The sequence below is a fragment of the Lepidothrix coronata genome, unplaced genomic scaffold, assembly GCF_001604755.1.
Source record: "Lepidothrix coronata isolate B3197 unplaced genomic scaffold, Lepidothrix_coronata-1.0 Scaffold14, whole genome shotgun sequence".
NCBI classification, from domain to species: Eukaryota; Metazoa; Chordata; class Aves; order Passeriformes; family Pipridae; genus Lepidothrix; species Lepidothrix coronata.
Window position 1 is genome coordinate 10,229,218 of NW_016690194.1, and position 21,806 is coordinate 10,251,023.

The window sequence follows — 21,806 nt, forward strand, 5'->3', positions numbered from 1 at the left end:
ATATGGAGAAAACTCAAAAAAATATGTCCTGCTGGAGCACAGGTTCTATGTGTCACATTCCCCCATTCTGCCCTTTTCTTTACCAGCAGTGAGAGGTCCAGGGACAGTGAGTGGGAGGAATGTTTTTGCCTGGCTCCAGTGCTAAGTAGCTATTGTGTTTTGAAGCATTTGCATGACAACAGTGCCAACCCAGGATGACCCATCTTCTTCCCAAAAGGAATATCCTGTGATGCCTTCTCTCCACCCTGAAGCACTCCTATTTCAACCGTAGGAGCTGCAGGCAGAAAGGAAGAGTTTGCTCATTCGGCAACGAAAAGAAGCCCCCATTGTCCTACCAGGCCACGGAAACAGTGACCACATGTACATCAGAAGATTCCATTTTTAGCATTTTTCAAAACAAAGTCTTCTCTTTCACATTATCACGAGCACAGTGAATCCTCCCTCAGTCCTCCCATCTCATTCTATGCAATGTCTGCTTTGTTTTGTCTTGAAAAATCATTCTCCTGCCTCTCTGCCCCACACCACTGCTTTATTAGCAGCAAGTTTCCACTGCACACAATTATGGCATGCCTTAGCCTACTTTTCTGTTTGCTGAATAGCTCTGCCTATTTTCTACTTGTGCTGATGCTACCATTTACTTTTCCTGACACTCTAATCCTTGTATCCTTTGAAGACCTAACTTCCTCTACCATGACAGCAGCTGCAGTTCTCAGGCCCCTTTCCAGTCCTTTTTAATAGCAACAGTAATGCCACTGCTGAACATCCCACCTCCTAATCTTCAGGTCAGCATAGAGCCTGCATCTGTAACAAGTGCTGCAAATACACCACCCAGAGCACGCATTATCTAAATGACTAGCAAGTTATTAATTGCATATTCCTGGAATTGAAAGGAGAATGAAAAACACAGTCCTATAATACAAACACTTAGCTTCTTCTCACATAATCCCAATTAGATGGTCTTATTTTCCACCACCAAGTAAGAAGTGACACACTTCAACAACTGAAATCTTTATTAAGCTAGTTCAAAACTAACAGAAGTAGCCCAGTGAATCAAATGTTTTCTCAGAATTATTTGTTGTCAACACACTGGCCTTGCAATGATTGCTACCCTGATAAGCTCTAAGTCCTTCCTAATCACTCATGACATTGATGCTGTGCCTACAGCTCTTTATGCTGACATTATTAAACAAGTATTCTTAAAGAGACTGTATTTGACTCCACTCAAGAACAATTCCTGAGCATCCTGAGATCTCTCACTTCCATCTTCATTAAATTCCAACTAAACTAAACTAAATTAAGTGCTTCTCTTGATGGATCTTAGCATCTTCTAACCAAAAAAGCTGCTTCTAGCCCAAGCCAAAAACCCTCTGTATTCCCCCTAGAGAGCAGCTGTGGAGTTCCAGAATTATACCACAAAGATAAGCCAAAACTATAGAGACTTTTAGATGGAGGGGAAATAGAAAGTATAGCACTGCTGCTAGGTGTGAGACTAATGTTCTGATAATCAATGTGTCTCAAAAATTACTACAAAACAGTCACAAGCAATGATGAGGGAAGGCTCTTTTCCATACACTTCTTAAGGAAGAGTTCCTCCAAGTCGTAATTAGGCAAGGATATTTTGAGTTACTGCAGTAACACATGCCAGTTCAGGCTGAACAAAGCAACTGTATCAAGATCTTCAATTTCCAAAGAGCTGAAAAGAACACAGAAGAAAATTTATACTGTATATAAGACTGTTTTTAAGACTCCAGATACAAAGACTCCCATTTCCTCAACTCAAACCCTCTCCTTCAAACCTCTTCAGAGTTGTATTTGTACTGCAAATTCTGGCACAGCTTCATAAAGCTCAAAAGATGAGGGGCAGACTTTATATCTTTGGAATTGTTTTTAAAGTTGAAAGAACAAAATGGAACAAAATCCAAAACAGTCTCACGTGATTTTGTATTTACCTGTGTGTCCAAATTCCCAAACACAAGATGAAAACAGAAGAACACTTCCAAAAGTCAGGATTCAGATGAAGACAACATTCTATTAAATCCAGTCCCCTCGTTTGGAAATTTCTACTAAAGCCTTTTTTTTGCTACAACCAACAAGATAATTATCATAAGTTGATCTATCTCCCTTCCTCCCCCCTTTTCTTCTTTCAGCACTGGCATACAAACCATGCTATTTTAACTTCTTTCCTGTTCTCCCTGTTCTTCTGGAACATTTTATTTTCAACAGTCAACTCATTTGGAGAAGTGCCATGCTGAAGTTCAACCGTTTACAATGTTAACTGTGTCTCTGCCAGCAGCTGAGGACTTGCATCACACCACCTTCTCCAGCACCTCTTGATCAAACAATCTGAGTTCCTCTCTCTGAGAAGTTAGCAGATGTTTAAGCAACCTTCAATCTCATCACACTCCTTTTTTTTTTTCCTCTCTAAATTATTCTCACTCTGAAGAGCAAGATGGCATTTCTCATTCTCTTCTCAATTAACATTTTGCAGACCCCCTGCTCACCTCCTAAGGGCCCATATATTGCTTGACTATTAGTGCTCTAGAATGAAAAAACTGTTTGAAAAGCAAGCAAGCATTTAGGCTGATGAAGTTCAACATTTTTGGTGAAGCCAGCAATTAGAAGTTCAGACTTGAATACATCCTGATCAAGTACGGTGCAAGTTAAGCAAATCATACAGTTCTGGCACTAGCAGCAGACCATCTTCATCCAGAACAAGTTCACAAAACACATATTCTTTTATTTCAAAATAGAGAAATATCTGTTTGGAGAGCATTTACATTATTTTTCTTCTACAATGGATTGGAAGTGCAACGAAATATAAGGAAACAAAACATAAAATTACACAGACATCTTGGCCTTTGTAGACCTTTCCTGATTTGTGAAAACAGGATCTCCTTCCTCTATCAGCATCTTTCTCCAAATTATGCTTTTCAGAATTTCACTGAGAACTTTTAGGTTTGTCCCTAAGTTTGCTTGGTGAAGCTTCATAATGGGACAATGTTAGTTAATGAACAGCACACAGCTATTCACCAGTTTCTTTTAAAAAAGAACTTTTAAGTCCTTTTTATGTAATTCCTTACTACAAGGCAAAGTTGTTCTGCTCAATTACAGAAATTATCCACAATACCACACGAAGTGTTACAGCAAACTACAGCAATCTCAACTTATATTGTAACTCTACACATTTGGAATAATAGAAAAACTCAATAGGAAAAATTAATATACAGTTGTTCACAGGAGTTCCAGATTTCAAGAGACAAATCTGGGCTTTTCTGAAGTAATCTTCCTCAAACTGTAAAGTTGTACTATTATAAGACTTAAGTTCTTCCCATTTCCTTTTTAATTAAAATTAAACTTGTCCGTTCCTTGGATCCCAGAGTAACATCTGCCAGATGTCCAGACATCTATGTTGAACAATACTCATCTACTTATCAACTCTATTTTTAATTATTTTTTATCAGTCTTCATAAAAGTCAATCTTCTTTTAAGTCAAAGTTTACAACGCTAATGAATTTGTTATAAACTTTACTGAATTGGAATTCTTTTTTTTTCCACTTCCACTTGCAATTGTTCTACTTTCCAGTTGCAGCATCCCATTATGTACGCATATTCTTCAAGTCTAAACATACCCAACATATTTTTAGTTTTCCTCTTGCAAATTTTTTTTGGAAATTATGAAATTCTGAACATGTAATTTTAAACGTCTCATCAACAATCCACTATGAAGGTAGTAAAAATGTATAAGGAAATCAAGTATTGTTTACACATTTTTAAAACAGTGGTTCATAGCTTATGCCTAATGGGCTTGAGAAAAGTGATTAAGAAAAGCAAATTTATATACTGAAGCATAAGCTACAAATGCTTTTTCCTTCTGTTAGAGCTTGAACCAAGAAAAATTGTGTGCCCACAAACAAAATCAATTGAAAGCCATTGTCTAAATTAGGAAGTTTAGACTTGATTAGGAGAAACATTCATGTCACTACCATCTCAAGAATTCAGATTATATTTCTAGAACTTCTTTAAAAACCAATGATTTTGGCAGGTTTTTTGGTTTGTTTGGGGTTTTGGGCGTTTTCTTTGATTTGTTTTGTTTTGAGGGCTTTATTGAAAATAAAATAAGTTCTTTAGCTAGTATTTTAACAGCAAAATGAACTTCAATCTTTCTGGGCAGAACTACGACAAGAAACATCATTAACAAGAACAAAATTCTATTGAGAGATTTCAGTGTCATAGTGAATAACACCATTCTCACTCCAACTCAAACTATTGCAATGTTGTTTGGTTTTCTAGGGTTGTCTCTCACCACAAAGTAGGGTAAGATCATAAAGATCCTGAGCATAAATCTCAAACCGTTCTTGGAGTGCACGTCCCATGTTCAATGGCAATGCATCTCTAGGGCACATTGTGGTGCAAACACCAGCTGACCTCTCAAGAAGTGAGAGGAGATTCAGTTCTGAACTATGAGTAGTCAGCATAGTCTTCTTATATAGAGGAGGGATATCTACGATCTGACCCAAATAAGCAAAGGTCAGTGGGCAATTTTTCAGTTTCTTCAATGGTTGCTGATTAAGACCTGTGCAAAGACTGAAAAATGCATCACAGAATATGACCTCAGGGGGATAAAAAACCCAAAACACCACCACAACAAAAAACCCAAACCAAACAAACAACAAGAACAAAACAACAACAACAAAACCCCCCAACCCTAAAAACCAAAACAGTTAACTTCTCCTTTTGTCAAAATGTAAGATTAAACATACCTGAAATGGTATGCTCCATGGCCCTCTTCTAAAATATGGAGACAACCACAATATCTCAGTAATTTGGGTGATGTTATCAGCAACCAGAACTTAAGAAATGCACAGTTGATAAAGCAATATCCTTCCAAGGTATATTTGATTACATTTTTTCCATAACAAAAATAAAACAAGGACACTGATTTTAACCTTTCAGCTGGATCTCAGTTTCATCACAAGTCATTGCAATCCTCAAATCTTTCTATTTTCTTGCACATCTGGGAGTGTTGTGATTCAGATTCACTGGTCCCTTACCCTGACACTTACATCTTCCATATGTAACACAAATTTGTTCTTAAACTCTTCAGAGTAACGCAGCTATGAACATAACTGATACTTTTCCATGAAGCTGTGCCTTCAAGCTCAACAGCACCATTGAATCAGTGAATGAAGCTGCATTTCAGTCCCCCTCATGCATTTCAGTATGTACTTTGAACTTTCTGAGGAACTGCATCTACCATGCAACTGATGTGCAAATTCAGGTGGGTGGGGAAAGAGCAAGGCCTGCTTTGGGTCTACTCAAAACTATTTCAGATTAAAAGCTGTGTGAAAAAAAAGCACACGAACTCCTGTTCAACTGCTATCTCACTTTAAAGATCTCAGGTTTCCATAATAACATTAAAATCATAATAAGAATGTTGCTCTGAGTTTTCAGAAAAACAGTATTTTATGACACCAAAAAGACAGCTGTGAAAACTGCTTTGTTTTTTCCAAGAGAAATTATGAATGTTATGATGCTCTGAGGAACCTCCTAAAAGCTTGCCAGTATCATTTTAATGCAATCTAGTGAGTGGGGAGAAATATTCCATCTAAATTTAAAACACATCCAAAAGAAGGAATACTCTTGAAAATGAGATGTTAAAAATCCCAAAAATTAGGCACCATCATCATCACCTAGGAAAAAAAAAGACATTTTATTATATCCTCTGGAAGAACCTGAGCAGCCTCAAGGTGCATGCACTTACCTCCAAACGCTTTCAAAAATCTATGTATATGCTTACATACACTATTTATTTGGCCAACTGATCAACCTCTTAAATTCTGTGGTCTTTAACCAAAGAAAAATATCTAAAAAGGTGACCTCCGCATGAAAGCATCAGAGAAAAAAAGCCTGAGGATGTGTTTCTCTTGTGTGAAGGAGAATGTGAACAATTTCCTCCAATCCTCATTTCCTGATAGCATGAAGACAGTGAGAAGACCCATCACAATGTTGTACACTGAAAAATCTGAAGGAAACCTTAGGGGAAAAAATCATGATTAAGCCAGCTACTGCCAGCAAAGCTTCAAAACCTGGAGAGATATCCACAATGTTAGGAGCACTTCCCATCTCAGCTTTGTCTACTCTCTCTCTCCTCCATTTTCTGGTGGAGCTAGAGAACATGACATGGCTTACCTGACTCAGATCACAGCTCTCTGCCAAACTAGTCACTTCCTCTTAGACATTCAAGCAGCTTCATGAGACAAACAGACCCCCACAGATGCACACACAAAAGCAGCAGCAGAAAGCGCTCAAACTTGAAGGTCTTTCTCCTTCCAAACACCAGAAAAACAAATGAAACTTTGCCTTTTTCTCCCCCAAAAGAAGGAGGTGAAGGGGGGGAGGAATCCTATCAGTTCACAACTACATGAAGCTCCAGGAGGATCTCTCTGTGTGGAGAATAGAAACCAAAATGCTGAGAGGGGCCGGGGGGGGGAGGGCGAGGGGGGAAGGAGAAGGTTACTCCAGAAGACATAAAGAGCCTGTGGACTCTGTGTGCATGTGTGCGAGAGCGAGGAGAAGCTTTGTGTTGTGGAGCCTGGACTGGAACCAAAGCAGACAGCTTGCAAATGGAGGACAGGGAGATAAAGAAAGGGAAAGAGGGGAAGAGATAGGGAGAAACCTGCTCTGGGTGATTGAGAAAGGGACAGGGGAAAGCGCCTTCTCCCTTGCCTGGTTTAAAGGTAGGGACATCGGGGAACTGAGCAAGTAGAAGTGGGCTCCTTCTCCTTCCTTTCTTCCCTTCTCGCTCTCTTTCTCTCAAAGGAGAGCACAAGGGTGTGTAATGGCTCCTGCTCTCCAGCTGAACGCTGTCCTCCTCCAAGCAACCTCCTGCGGGCACCACCAGCCCCCCAGCCCCGACGCTGCCGGGGACCCCCGCATCCCAGCGAGCCGCGGTGGGGGTACCACCGCCGGGGTGAGGGACCAACCTCGCCAGTGGCGAAGAGGGCAGCGAGAGGGGACGAGGAGAAAGAGGAGGAGGGGGAGAGTGACTGAAAGAAAGAAAGAAAGAAAGAAAGAGAGAAAAAGAAAGAAAGAAAGAAAAAGAAAGAAAAAGAAAGAAAGAAAGAAAAAGAAAGAAAGAAAGAAAGAAAGAAAGAAAGAAAAAGAAAAGAGAAAGAAAGGAAGGAAGGAAGAAAGAGGTCACCCGATTGCCTGGGTCGTGCCAGCACGGAGCTTTTCTCTCCTCCGTGTGTCTCCCGTTTCTGATCCAAGTCCACACGCACAGCACCATCCAGACCTCGCACACACACACATATCCACTCGGGTACCCCCCACCCCGAAAGCTCGGCTGGTATCTCACTTATCTCCCCATATTGCCCCCCCACCCCCCTCCGTAATGCAACAACAAAAAATTAATTAACCGCCTTCCTCCTCCTCCTCCCACCACCACCACCACCACCACCACCACCAGCACCTCCTCCTCTTCTCCTCCTCCATGCAAGAGACTTCTCTCTCAAACAAAACACCCCGCTCTCGCTCCCCTCTCTTCTCTTTTTTTTTCTTCCTTTCTTTCTTCCTCCTTCCTCCGTTGACGGAATGAATGGATTTCAGAGGAAGGTGGTAGAAAGACAGGGAGAAAAGACTAAACAAAACACACACATACAAACGAGAGATGATCTCTCCAATGCCAAACCAGAGATGGGTTTTAATTGCAAGAACTTACAGGAGCGTCCCGGCACTGCTGCTCTTGCTGCTGCCTCCTCTCCTCTCCTCTTCCTCCCTGCCTAGCTCTTCTTGTTATTGTTGTGGAAGTTGTTTTGTGAGTCTCATGTGCTCCTTGCCAGGTCTCAGCAATGGAGGATCGCCATCTTTCCCTGCTTTCCTCCCCCCCCTCCCTCTCCCTCTCTCTCTCTCTCTCTCTCTCTCTCTCTCCTTCACTGGTTTGCTGCAGCTGCAGATGACCTGAGATATCCGTCTCTCTCTCTCTCTCTCTCACCCTCTGTGTCTCTCTCTGAATAATGAGCAACCAGAGGGAGAGAGAGAAAGAAGACAATCTCCTCTCCTACTACACAAAACGCAAGAGCACCAGGGGGTGCAAGAATCCTTTCTAACAACAACAACAACGTGTAGGGGAAAAGGAGGAAAAAGAGAAAGAAAAGAGAAGAAAAGAGAGGAGGAAAAGGCAAGAAGAAAGAGGAGGGACGTGGAAGAGGAGGGGGGAAAGCAAACAAACGAGAGAAAGATCCAGGAGGCAGACAGATGGAGAAGATGGTAGAAGGAGGTGTTGAAGATGAAGGAGATTAAGAGGAGGAAGGTGGTAACAAAAAGTTAAGGTTTGGGACACTGAATCACTCACAGGCCAGGGAAGAGGAGAAGAAGGGGGAAAGATCTGAAGATCTTCCCCTTCCAAGCTGTTGCCTTCACAAAGCTTCCTGTGCAGGAGTGCTCAGCAGCTCCTGCGATGCTGGGGGAGCCACTCGGATGGAGTGCTCTGCTGGGTCATAGCTCTCTTCCAGCCATGGCAAAAACCGGTTTCTACATGCAGAGCTGCCCCCAAGGTGATCCCTCGGACACATTCATCTAGAGGCTAATCTTTCCTGAGCAGGGTAAAGAACATAAATGGAGCTGGAGGTTGGAAAGTATAAAACTAGATCTACCACGTGGTTGCTTTTTAATCCCCCTTCCAGCTCGCATTTGATGTGGAGAAAGGACACTCAAATTGTCCATTTCTGGCACGTATTTTGAAGTCTACTGCTGGAAATAAAGACAGTTATCTCCAGGTATTTTATTTCTCACAAGCATTTGAGAGAAAAGAGAGCTTGTACTACCAATCACCAGAATCAATTCCTACATTAGTGAAACGTTTGGCTGCAAAATAAAATAATTAAATCTACTTAAAATAACTTTTATGCCTTACAACACTTAGTTGTCTGCTTCTTTGTGACTGAGTATTTAAAACCGTGGAGACTAACGACCAGGACTCACAAAGAAAGGTATCTGGGTGATGAAGGCAAGCAGACAAAGACAAAGCGGCTGTAGCCTGCATTTTTATTTAGTGTCCTTTCTGTTAAGCATTGGCCTGAGTTACTTCTTTTGCTCGACACCCCCCACCTCAATCCCCCTCCCCCCCCTCCAATCTTTATACTGCACTAGGTCAGATTCTTTTTAGGGCTATGTCTAGCGCGGAAAGGGGGTATTGGGATGGGGGGGAGGAATTAGGGGTTACGTGCAGATTCAGTAAATCAATACACGGGAGAGAGGCAAAATCAGTTTGAGCACAAGGACATGACTGGTATTGGAACATCAGTGGAGTTTCTCGAGCCCTCAAGCTCTGCAGTTTGCATGGGTGGAAGAGAGACTAGAACCATGAAGCTCCGGTTCAGGTGAAGGGGGAGATCCTCTCCTGCTCCGAGGAAGTTCTATATGAGTGGTGAACCTGAGGTGATCTCCATAAAATTTGAGTTCAGATTTTACTGGCTCTGGGGGAGAGGTCAGGCACGTTAGAACTTCGTTGTCTCTCACAGCTCAGCTGAAGACCAAACTCAGAAACACTAGTAAGAGCAAAAAAAAAAAAAAAAAACCAAAAAAAACCCCACCAAACCAAACCAACAACAAAAAAAACCCCAAACCACAAAAATCGGGAGCCCAAGTACTAGTCAAATATTAAACCCATGCACCCTCCGATCTTCCCCTCCTTAAGCATGCTGTGAGTACAAAGCACACAGGAAGGATCTTTCCCATTAAATCTTTTCTTTCTTTAAGCCGTGCAGGTTAATGACTGAACAGGAGAAAGATCTTCTCCCTCCTCCTCTCCCCTCTTTCCGCTCCTCCATCCCCCCCCCCCCAAACAAGGGCTGTGGGAAATGGGAGGAAGGATAATATCTGGGCAAAAGGAGCACTGCTGGATTTAGAGAATCCTTCTTAAAGAAAAGGGGAAAAAACACCAAAACTGAGGATTCCTACTAAGACTACTGGTTTCATGCAGACAAACGAAGCGGACACCTCCTAAGAAGCTGATAAAAGAACATTAAGGAAAAGGGAGGGACTGTCTTTACGGCTGCCAGAATGTGCATGTGTTCTGCCTACAATTTTCTATAAATCATCCTCATCGCAGGAATAGAGCGCCTGGGCTTTGCAATCTTTGACGTACCATCAACACTGAGGCAGATAATTTACCTCTTTGTCTCTCAGCATTACATTTTAAATTAAAAACAAAACAAAACACAGAAGAACAAAGGGGGGGAGGAAAAAAAAAGAGAGAGTAACCACAACCACAAAACACGGTACTTCTGACCAGAAAGAAACTGTTATCTTCATGGAGATAGTCTGGAAGTGTTTTCCCGCCCTATCGCCCCTCCTCCCGTCGTTTTGGCGGGGGCGGGGGGGGCGGTCCTCCTGCGCCGGTCCCATAGGAGACCCCCGTGTGTCGGCGGGGAAAGCGGGTGTCCGGACACTCATCCGCCGTCCCCGGGAGGAGGTGGGAGTGTCCAGAGGAATCCGGGCTCTGGAGGGCAGTGCTGGGGGGCACACGGGGCGGGAGGCTTCTCCCCAGGGATCGGGTGGTCCATAACTTCCTCCCACGGGCTTTCTGCCATCCCCACTGCGCTCTGAGCGCCGCCGGGGAACGCCAACAGCGAGGTGGACACGCTGGGCTTTGAAGAAGCAACCACTAGGCAGAAGAGAGTGGGAAGCCTCCCCGGAGCCCTCGTACCGCTGGTTTCGGCTCTTCTAGATGCCGAGGCCACTGGAGGCGAGGGGAACCTCCCTGGCTTGCCCCGGCGCCGTGCCCAGCAATAAAGAGGTTAACCGTACTGGCAGCCCCCTGGTCCTAATTATCCCGGAGGATTAACTGTCCCATTAAGGCTGATGAAGGCAGTTTGCTCCGCTCTGGGTGTTGGCATTTGGGTCGCCGGAGGACGTCAGGCTGTTGTCAGAATAGCCGGGGGTCTCCCCTGCCAAGTGCGGACGGGCGGGGGCTGCCGGGACGGGCCCACAAGGTGCTCAGCAGTCCCACTCTGCAGTCGGGAGTGAGGGGCCAAGGGGATTTCAGCTTCTGTCCATCTTCCCAGCAAAGGTGGTCGTATCGGCTGAAGCCACAGGAAGGGGATGTTCTTGCTTTTAAATAAAAACTTGAATCCTTCGTCATCGATCCTGGGGTGGATGGTCAATGTTCCACCATGTAGACAGGGAAAGGAAAGCCTGCGGGGAGGGGAAAAAAAAAAAAAAAAGACCATTTTTCCAGCCTCTCAGGACTATCATCTTTCCTCACCCAGAAAATCTGGCGTGCCTGAGCCTGATCCCAAGCACTTCATCCCCAAGACAAGGTTTTGCTGGTGTGCAGTGATTCGGGTTTGCATGAATGCTCCTGCAGCCACTGGAAGCTGAGGCCACTGTGGCAAGGCCACAGCAGAGGAGTGAGCAGACAGTGTAGAAAACTCAAGATGATGTTATATTTTTACTTTTTTTTTTTTTTTTTTTTTTGTTTCCCCCAGCCAAACGTGTTTCTCCATGGGCTCTAAGTAGCTCTTCAGGATGGCAAACCCTGTCATGTTCAGCATGGACAGTGAACAGTCTTAGTGAGAAGGAGATACCAGGAAACCAATGTGGAAAATAAGACACTGAAAGAAAAATCTTTATACATAATCAACAGTGAGGCAACTGTTAATGCCCAGTCATGAAACTGGAAATACCTTTCTTTTTTTCTCCCCACGTTTGGAAGAATTTTTTCCTTCTCCTACAAGTTTGTAGAAACTTCCTGTTTATTCTCTCTTTTCTTCATGGCTGTTTTATCCTACCAGAGCCAAGGTTTTGCATCTTTATGCAAGAGGCAAGTATTGTATCAGCTCTCTGAAGAACTGAGTATCAGTCTGTCTGTAGAATATTATGTTCTGCGGCTAGTGAGAGAATTTCACTTTCCTGTCTAAAAAGGTTAGTAATGTGCTGATCTGACCTTTGCCCTGGCAACTCAAACTTTTTTAACCTCCAAGGTTTTCCTTATCGTGAAAGGATTTTGAGTAGAAACTGGTTGGTTGGAAGCACTGAAGTACCACTCGAATCCCTGAAAAACAAGGGACATCTCATCAGCAAAGTTTTCTTTAAGAAAATACTTTTATAGAAGACAACAGATTCAAGAGAGTTTGCATGTAAATAGTCCAAATCTAGGCTCTTAAGAACTCTTCAGGAAATTCTTCTATTCATATGTACAACTTTCAAACTGCTAACAAAATCTGAAATGTTTTCTTTCTGGCAGAGCTCAGACTGAAGTCTCCAAGAACAAGCTCTTCACTGTGAGATCACTTTGTCTTCAAGGACATCTTAGAACGTAGTACACGTGTTGAAGACCCATAGAAAGATATATTTTGCTGGGAATGCTTTAAAGAACTATGATGGTGAGGACCATGTTCAGTGTTGGAAGTCATTTCCTTATCTGATAGATGTATAAGTAGCAATTATTAGAAATACAGATTTTGCTCCTTGGAGAAAACTGAATCTTCAGCAGTCAGATATTTGGGTAAACTCATAGTTTTGTTTTATTACTGTCACTAAGTTTCCTCAGATACTCTTCAATAGGACCAGGACCCAAGAAATCACTCTACAAATAGAGTGATTTCACTCTACAAAATCACTAATTGAATTTAGTAATGAGGCTATGGTAGACTTCAGGGTGGATTTGGTGAGTACCACAGGTCACACTTCCCCAATCTAAGAACATCTCTAAAAGTGCAGGCAGGAGAAAAAAACATGTGTTTAGAGCCCCGTGAATCTCGCAGTAGAGTTAATGAAAAAAATTTTTTCAGTGTTAAAATTGTCTTGGAAGCAAACAGAACACATGCGTAGTAACTGAAACATGAATCACAAATGGCCCTAGATCTTCAGTAAGTAATTTGTTGTTATTTGTTTCTTCTCAATGATGAGTTTTATTTAATAAAATAATAGAATGCAGTCTAGTCAAAAGGATGTTTTATCCGTCACAAACAACAAACTGACTTTGGGAAAATCTGTAATTACCATAACAAGGATATATAAGCAACTAAAGGCACATCCTGACTTCATTTCTTACTACTAAAAAGCAGTCACCATGAAGCTTAATCAAATTCACTTTGCACTTTTGAAATCTTTAGAAGCAAAATATTCTTTGCTAGAGGTGCAAATTAAGTTGTATGAAATTCAGTCCTTCAAAAGACACAGCTGGATTTCATTTACCATTAATGTGGTTTTAGATGGAGTCAATGAGATTAAAACTGCATCTACTTTGCAACATCTGACTTTCGGACGATGACAACTGTTTGCTGGTTAGTTTAGCAACATGGTATCCCAATATTGCATTATACTCACTGCTAAGAAGATTTCAAGGGAGAAACATTTCTATTTCGTTTTCAGAAGGGAGAGGTACTGAGTGATTTGTGAAACGATTTTGAATGTATGGGTTAGATACAAGTGGTTTCTGGCTATATTTACTGGTCATTTTTCAGTGTGTGGCCCTCCCTCCCCCCAATATATTTTACTAGATTTATGGAATTCAATACAAATCTATTTTTACTTGCATACCCTCAAGAAATGCATTTCCCCTTCTTTCTTTTTTTAAGAGCTAAATACAACTCTTGCATCTCTTCATATGTCTCTCTAACATTCCAGTATTTCTAAAACTTAAGCTCTCAAATGCCAGTCAAATAATTTCTACTCTGTATGTCCTAATCAACCTGTATAATATACAGCCTCCAAAAAGGTTTGAGTTCCACTTCCTAGCCAGTATTTCTGATATCTAATTTTTCTAGGCACACCATAACATTGATCAAGGCCATCTTTGGCTTTGTAGGGAAGTGTCTGGTACTGCTGAATAATCTGTCTGGTATGTGCAGTTCGATGACATTTTTATTGATACATTACAAATTTAGCCCAAGTTTCATTTTTTGAAGCAACTTCGGTAGGTATTTTTGTTGCCTGTGGAAGGATTTCAGGCACAGTTGATTTCCCATCTTGCGTGTCTTTGAAGATATAAAAATGAAACAATGTGTTTCATCTCCTAGTTTTGAAGTACTTCAACTTGCAGTTTATTTCCTAATGAAGTTGTTTCTTCTTTGGCTTTTGCTGAAGTCCCGGTTGTACATGTGGGTCAATTCCAGTTCATTTTTCCTCTGAGCATAGGGATGCATACTACAGAAAGTCAAACACTGCTGGAGTGCATGCAGCTGTCATCTTCTAATAATGTCCTTTGTTTTGGGCACACCTTTCCTCTTTCTGAGCTTGTCACTGTCACTGCTACTCTGGAGATGTTTCAGCAAAAGTCTCTGAAGATTTTCCCCATGATTTTAAGTTTGTGACCAACACAAGATGAAGGTCTTCCTGATCCGTATGCTCTCCATTTATCTCTGTTAAAAGATTGATTTTTTTCTAATCCCATATATTTATGGCACTTTTTAATTTTTTTCCGTTCCACACCTCCACATCATCAGCCAAGTACTCAGCTGATGCAATTTGGTTGGCTTAATTGACTCCAGTGGAGAAACTGCTAATCTAAACCTTCTGCTTGGCTCATTCTTGTATCTAATTGGGTTAATAATCTTTACCATTTCCTTTCAGTAGTTTAGATATTTGTTTTTTTACTTGTAGGTGTTACTTATTGAAGTTATATGTTTCTGTCTGTTTAACTATAGTTTATTGATAGCTCATAAAGTGTTAGCCTGTTTTTGAAAATTACAGGTTTTTTCTGCTACCCTTTCTGATCTCTCCAGAGTTATTCAGTCTCCTAATGCTCACCTTGACCTCCTTTCATTTTAAACCACAGTTTTGTGGAGTTCTCTCTGCATTAATTTATTTTAATGCACTGTATTTCAAAGGAGCAGCCCTTCTGTAACATCTCACCTATGCTCATGTTGTGTCAATTATGTAGAAGACTTTGTTTCCAGCTTTTATCCTCACAGCTGGTTGTTGTGTTCTCCAGAATTGAAGACACATAATTTGTAATGCGAGTTCATATTTACAGTGATTACATTACAGACCGATCTAGTCAGAGGTGGGCAGACACACTGTCATGAAAAGTAATCTCATATTTAAGGAGGCAGGTGCTACACTGTACATTTCAAAATATACTTCATAATCTATGGCCATTCTTATCTGTCTTGAGGCTCCACGTAGTGATGTTTTTACACTAACATGTGGAAACAGCTTGGTGGGTTTTGCATCCTTTTTGTCAGCACCATTTCAGTATCAGGATTTTCCATCTCTTTTATGGAAACCCAGGCTATATTTTGGCCTTTAGGGTGAGTGGGTGGATGCTGTTAGTAGGAAGTAGTAGTAGGAAGAAGGAAAGATGCAAAGGAGAACACAGAAAGTAAGTCTGTAAATAGACCAGTACACTTGGAAAAAATCCTGACCTATAATTACAAAAACATTTCAGCATCCCATTCTGTCTTCAGAAAGGTAACAATTATTTATATGTATCAGTCTCTATGTAAATGCCACCTGTCCAATCAATATATTAATATTTGAATCAATTTCTAAAGAAGATGGCAGAAAAAAAAAAGCCATCATTTCCTCAGTAATGAACTAATTTATATGAAAATCTGACAACTGCAAGTGGGTGGTACTCTTTTCTGTGTAGTCTTTCAAAAGATATTGCTGCAATCAAGCTGGTACTTATTATTCTAATAGTAAAACATGCCGAGCATCAAAACTTGACATGGAATGTAATGAGAAGTGATATGATTGAGCAGAGATTTAGCAGATATGTTACTTATATTATATTAGCATGATTTCTGCTCTGGGTCTTGAAAACTTCATGCACACACACACTTGATAAGTGAGGCAATTTCTTGTGGCAAGTGCACCTTAAGGAAGGGCTTGGAAGAGATAACAAAGGAAATATGACCAGTGTAAGGACAATGCACAGATTTTAAATAGCTGAATAGAGAGATGGTTATGACATATGTACACTGCTTGTTCAACAGGATCCAGGATAAGGAAAGGAGGCAGGAAGGGGAAGGGAAAGAGGAGGACAAAAATAAGAAAAAAGGAGGGGTGGGGGAGAAGGAAAAGAAATGTTGAAATTTGACATGATGGCAGGTAGTAACCAGAGAAGGGGATTTAGGAGAACACTGAGATGTAGCTGGAATCACGATTTGATATTCGGCAGTAGTATCTTGAACAGATTGAAAGAGACATAGCGGGTATCAGGAATTCCACCAGAACAGTGATTGTGGCAAAGGTAACCAAGCCAAATATTTTCAGAACAGCCACAAAGAAATTAATAGCTTCAGGGAAAACAGCAAAGATTCATGTTTTGGATAAAAAAGTTGAGGACAACAGCAAGTTTGCAGCTCTTCAGAAGTAAAAGTAAGTAGATTACATATGTGGGGGATATAATCAGGTCTATTCTGCAGCCAGTTTAGCTTCAGTTGAGTTGAATTTGCACTGAAAATTGCTCCCTGTCTCTAGACAGGATTATCATACTTGTTGCTGCTTGCCTGTTCTGTTCTCAGGTGGTAATTTTGGCTGCAGGTGCTGTGCCTGTGTAGGCTTCTCCCTGATGCTTGGTTGTTCTCCAAGGACTAAGTGTGCATATTGTGTAATGTGTTTCTGGTCACTGTGACTGCAAATTAAATTCTGATAAATGTACCTCAAACGCAGCTGATGCAGGTACTTTTGAGTTTTCAGAGAGCCTGGAGCAATAGCTCCAAGAGGTTTGGACCTTCTCATTCTTCTCAATATGTTCTTAAATTGTCATTCTTCACATTCTTCTAACTTAAACATCAGCTTTATAGCTGGGCTCACATTTTTAACTGTTTCCCTTTTGATCATTTTACAGAAGCCCTCTGAAGTTTTTATTCCCTAATTTCAAAGTGTTTCTTGTGCTCTCCAGGTGAGAAGTCTAGAGCTGCAGTGGTATCTGTTTTCCCTCTTGACAGCTTTCAAGCTGCAAATGGGAATTTCCAGTGCAAGAACCCATGGCACACTAGAAAAAAACATAGGGACTCCAATAAGTTAATTTGTTTGCCTACCTACTTAATTGTCCCTAGGATTAATGCACTGAATGATTAATTGGCTTCATAGCTAGTTACTCATGGATTTCAATATCTTCAGTGTAAAATTGGGCTGCCACGTAATTTCATGGCAACAAGAATCCTTTGGCACACCAGCTCGGGTGTAGTTTGCTGGTGAGGAGGCATAGAGCTCAAAATGTCTTTTTCAGTCTTGATCTTACACTCCCTGGGTTGGAGGGCTGGTGTTAACTAGTTTTTTCCGTCAAACACTACTTCATTGCACTGATCCAATGTCAATCCGTAGCAGTTTAGTGTTGTACAAGTTTATTTAAACATCCACTGTCCTTTACCGTTAAGTCCTGAAGTATTGCTCTTTATCCCTTGGGCATGAGGATTGAAGAACACAAGCAGAGGAAGTATGAGTTTTAGGAGATGGACACTGCCGTTCCTGTGAAAGGTTCAGCTCATCTCAGTGTTCACAATCAGAAGGACTCCAGTTTCCCATATTAATCCATCAGAAGTTGTTTTCCTTGGTCTTCACCAACAAGCAGAACTGAAAGTCGCCTTTGGACTAACCAGCTCTGAGATAGCCACAGTTTAACCTGATGGATAAGCCTAGCCAACCTTGCGCCTTTCCTCTCTCACAAGGATTTCTCTGCCTTAGAAAGGACTTGTCTGCACTGGGAAACTGACCAGCCAAGCTTTAGCAGTATCATTATTTCAATATAACCAGTTTGTTTCCTGTGTAGACAAGCCCTTTAGACTAATCATCTTGCCTGACCCATGACCCCAGTTGCAGAAGCCTTGGAACATGCTTTGGAGTCACATTCCACTCCTAGGTTATGAAGCCTGCCACACCTTTTCATTTTGTTCAAGGCTTCCTGCTGTGTGAGCATTGGAACCTGTCTGCTTGCAGATCTTTTCCCTATCAACCAAGGTGCTCCAACCAAGCTATACACATCCTGTCACCAGGATGCTTCTACTGTGCCAAGCTCAAAAATCCTTCTCCATTCTTTTGCCCATGGATATCTAACCTTGTCAAAACATTAACAACCTGAGCAATGGACAGCTTGAGGCCAGAATGCACATTTGAAGGTATATGGGTCTATTCCTCTTCCTTGTTGTTAACTTTCACACAGATGGATACAGAGGTGTCTGCTCTCTAAGACTTGTGTGATATAAAGGCACCAACACTCTCCAGTGTCTCCAGTGCTACCCCATGAAATCAAAAAATTCCATCATTCCTATTCAATCCTTTTCATAGTTTAAGCACCAAACACTGATTTCATCAACTTACCTCTGTGAAAATAGCAGGCAATGAAGACGTTCTTTCTTCTGCAATCTTTATTTTCTACATCCCATTATTTTTGCTTTAAGTTATTTTACAAATTATTAAATTATATGGGAAAAAAAAGCAAAATACCTAACAAATTTGCAGTGATGCTGATAGATATGTCTTGTGAAGACATCTAAATGCAAGTACACACCACAGGGTGGATAGGTCTCTTTGGATATTGTAATTTTCAGTTTTAATAGGTCTCACACAGTATCCATAATTTTATTTGTTTAAATTAGATTCCAAGCCAGAGTAGCAAAAGCAAGATTATATACAGTTTTTAGCATTGTGGACATACATTATAAGAGGAGTTAGAATGGCATTCTAACTCTAACACACGAGTTAGAATGGCATTGAAAACCAAAGAATTGACCTAGAACTAAGTGTTGGAATCACATGGTATACAGATGAGGAAAAGTGTGTCTAGGGGTCAGTCTAACCTTTCCCTATCTCAAAAAGGTGTTTATGAAAGTTAAAAAAAAACCTCTTAATTTTTTTAATGTGAATACTGTTGATTATTTTCTTTGGTTTATCAAGAGATACTCTTGCAGGTGAGGACAAAAATCCAATTAATCCCATTCCCAGCCACTAGCAGAATGACTCTATTCTCTTTGGTCTTGGGAGCATAAATCATTCCCTATTCCCTCCTTTTTTTCTGAAATATAAGAGAACAAGATGCAATGGTTTTCACTTGATCTTCCCAAGAAACAGGGGTGTATTGGGTCACTTGAGCCATGCAATGAAACACAATTAAAGCTATTCTAAAGTCTTAAAAAACACACCACAAAAGGCCACCAATCAATTCAGGCACTTCTTATTTCAGACTTGTTTTCATTAATCAGTATGTTGTATTTAATGGACATTGAATAAAGTTGTCTGGAAAACATAGTTTTGATTTCAAGAGAGGTTGGATATTTTGAAACTGTTTTGTGGTTTTACTCAGAAGAGAAAGTAAAAAACTCTTATGAATATTTCAACATATTTGAATTTAATAATTCATGTTTATAACCAAAATATAAATAATAAAAAATATAATAAAAATAATAAAAATAACCAAAATCATAACAACAGCATTTTGGTAAAACTACATAACTGTATGTAGAAAACAATGTTATCTCTAAAGTAATTTTAATAATTCTTTTCTGCTTACATGCCTGTGTCTAGCACTGTTAAATTAATTCCAGTTGATCTAAGTTTTAAAATAATTCATTAGCAATATATAAGTTGTATCCTGATAACTTACTGATAGCTGAATAGCTTTTGAAACAATAGTCTTCTGTAACTAAGGCTTGAATGGAGGAATAGTTGTACTGAAATATATTGATATTTTACAGTTATTTTTTTCTCAGTGCAGTGGTGGTGATTTTAAGACTTTTAAAACAGGAATTTAATATTTTCACACAACCTTTGTCACAACACTTTAGAACTTACTATCATCCCAGCTATTAAACAGATTCATCCTCTAGTGTATAAATTTGGGAAAAATTATAACCAGAGAAATTGAGATTTGCAGAACAATTTAAGTGAAATTTGGATTTCATTGATTTTAGAAAATTTTGTAGAATTTGTGTTTATATTCCAGTATAAATAGAGAGAGAGAGAAATATACTTCAAAAAAAAATGAAGTAAGCATCTTAAAAAATTGGATAGGTATGGCAGATGCTGAAGACCAATAGTCATTGAACTAAAGTTTCTCAGGCAAGTGTTGTCAAAACAATACCAATATATTACCAATATATTCAAAGTAATGAGGAGTAGAACAGGAGTGTGAACAAACTGAAGCTTGAATGACCATGGTTAAGCAGAGCTGTAATAAGGGTGAACACAAAATACAAACCACAAAAACCAAACTGCACCTTTCAATGCCAGTGTTTCCTGAGGAGACATGCAGTTATCAGGAAAAAACATGTCTGTACTCAACTTAAGGCACAGGTGGATTTGTCAGAGTAAGTGAATAAGGAAGGAAAGGAATAATCACGGATTATTCCACCTCTAGCATCTGTAAGCACTTCACTTTGCCATGTGTGGCAAAAAGAGGCACAAACCAGCAAGAGGTGGCACAAACCATCCTTGATCTGCATACTGCTGATGCAGTTGCATTGCTTTCTGCACAAGTGGGCAAAGCATCGGTGTCTACCTCTGGCACCTGATGAATGCTGCCCACACAAGGACCTACAAGTCCTGTCTTCTTGCAATTTGCTGGACTTGGGCACAGGAGGCTTGACTGGAAATTGAATTTCCAAATATAGGAAACAATATTTGTGGGAAAATGAATCTTAGTTGAGACTGATCAGTCTGGAAGCCATGTTTAATAAACAGCAAACTGTCCTGATCTGCACTCCTGTGCTCTCTCCACTCAAGTTTTTCAGCCCTGTCATTTTTTTCACTCTCCCCAGGTTGCAGAAGTGAAGTCAATCTAACAACAGAAACTATGGCTTGCAGAGGGCAGATCTGCCTCAATGTGTATGCACTCCATGTTGCTGAAAAAAGGTTTTCCTTGAAGATCAAAGGCTTCCTGTAGTGCGATCTGTATCTAAAAAAGACTTCATATACATCATGAGCCCGCACCTTTCTGATTCATTCCTGTCACACTCACCACCACCTCAACAATGTGTGCTGTGACTCATTAATTTATTCCACTCAAATGAATGGAAACCTTTCCATCAACCACAATAGGGCTTGACTCAAACCTTGAGGTCCTGAAGCATCTACTCTTCCCTGCGCTGAGTGATGCTTCACTTTGGGTGTGGTCTCACTCTCCCCTCTGCCACCTCTTCCTCAGCTCAGACACTGGTTTGTTTCTCTTTCAGCCTGGAAGCACAGCCTGTGTCAGGATAGAGTGGAAAGGGAGGAGCATCCTTGGACCCTGGATTTTCAGATTGACCTTGACTTCACATGCAGGGGAAAGATGCTTCCCCTTGTTCCTTCTCCATAACTTGTTCAATGTCTCACCTAGCAAGTCAAGCCATCAAATGCCTCAGCACACAAAGCAGCAGGATGACCAGACCTTATGGGCTACCTGTTGCACTCATTTGCTAGGCTTTCTTTTTTTTTTTCATTTTCAGATGATTCTTTCCAAAATATTAGCTCTTTCCTGCCACACATCTAAACAAATCAAGAAAAAAAAAGTTTCCCTTTAGGTGTACTTGCACTTTGCTCCTTTATAGAAGAATCCATCAATCCCTCAGTTCAGGAAGGATTTTAAGCTGGGAAACAATGTCCCATGGGGTCTCAATCAGCTTTTCCTCTGTTTTCCAAGGTAACAAGTGCCCTTCATGCTTGTAGCAGAGTGGATCCTCACACTGCAAAGGCAGCACTTGCTGAGCAGAACAGAGTGCTTTGTCAGGGCTTGGGGCCATGCTAAGAAACAGCCTTATAAGGACAATTGCAGTCTGCACCATTGTTTAAAAAGGAAACTCTTGTTTCTTTGAAATTGCTCTGTCTCATGCAAATACATAGCCACAAGCATATGTATATGTGAAGGCTATATGCAT

General features: G+C 40.8%; 2 protein-coding genes across 3 annotated transcripts in view; one reads left to right on the plus strand and one right to left on the minus strand.

Moving 5' to 3' along the window:
* ZNF462 (zinc finger protein 462) overlaps nucleotides 1-7,893 on the minus strand; it is a 92,564-nt gene extending 84,671 nt beyond the window's left edge. For both annotated transcript variants that reach the window (XM_017806188.1, XM_017806187.1), the window contains exon 1: nucleotides 7,721-7,893. The gene's annotated coding sequence lies outside the window, so the exon portion shown is untranslated. The remainder of the gene's footprint in view (nucleotides 1-7,720) is intronic.
* The window catches only part of EIF4B (eukaryotic translation initiation factor 4B), a gene marked incomplete at its 3' end in the record, with an annotated part of 91,943 nt that overhangs the window by 11,460 nt on the left and 58,677 nt on the right, over nucleotides 1-21,806 (plus strand).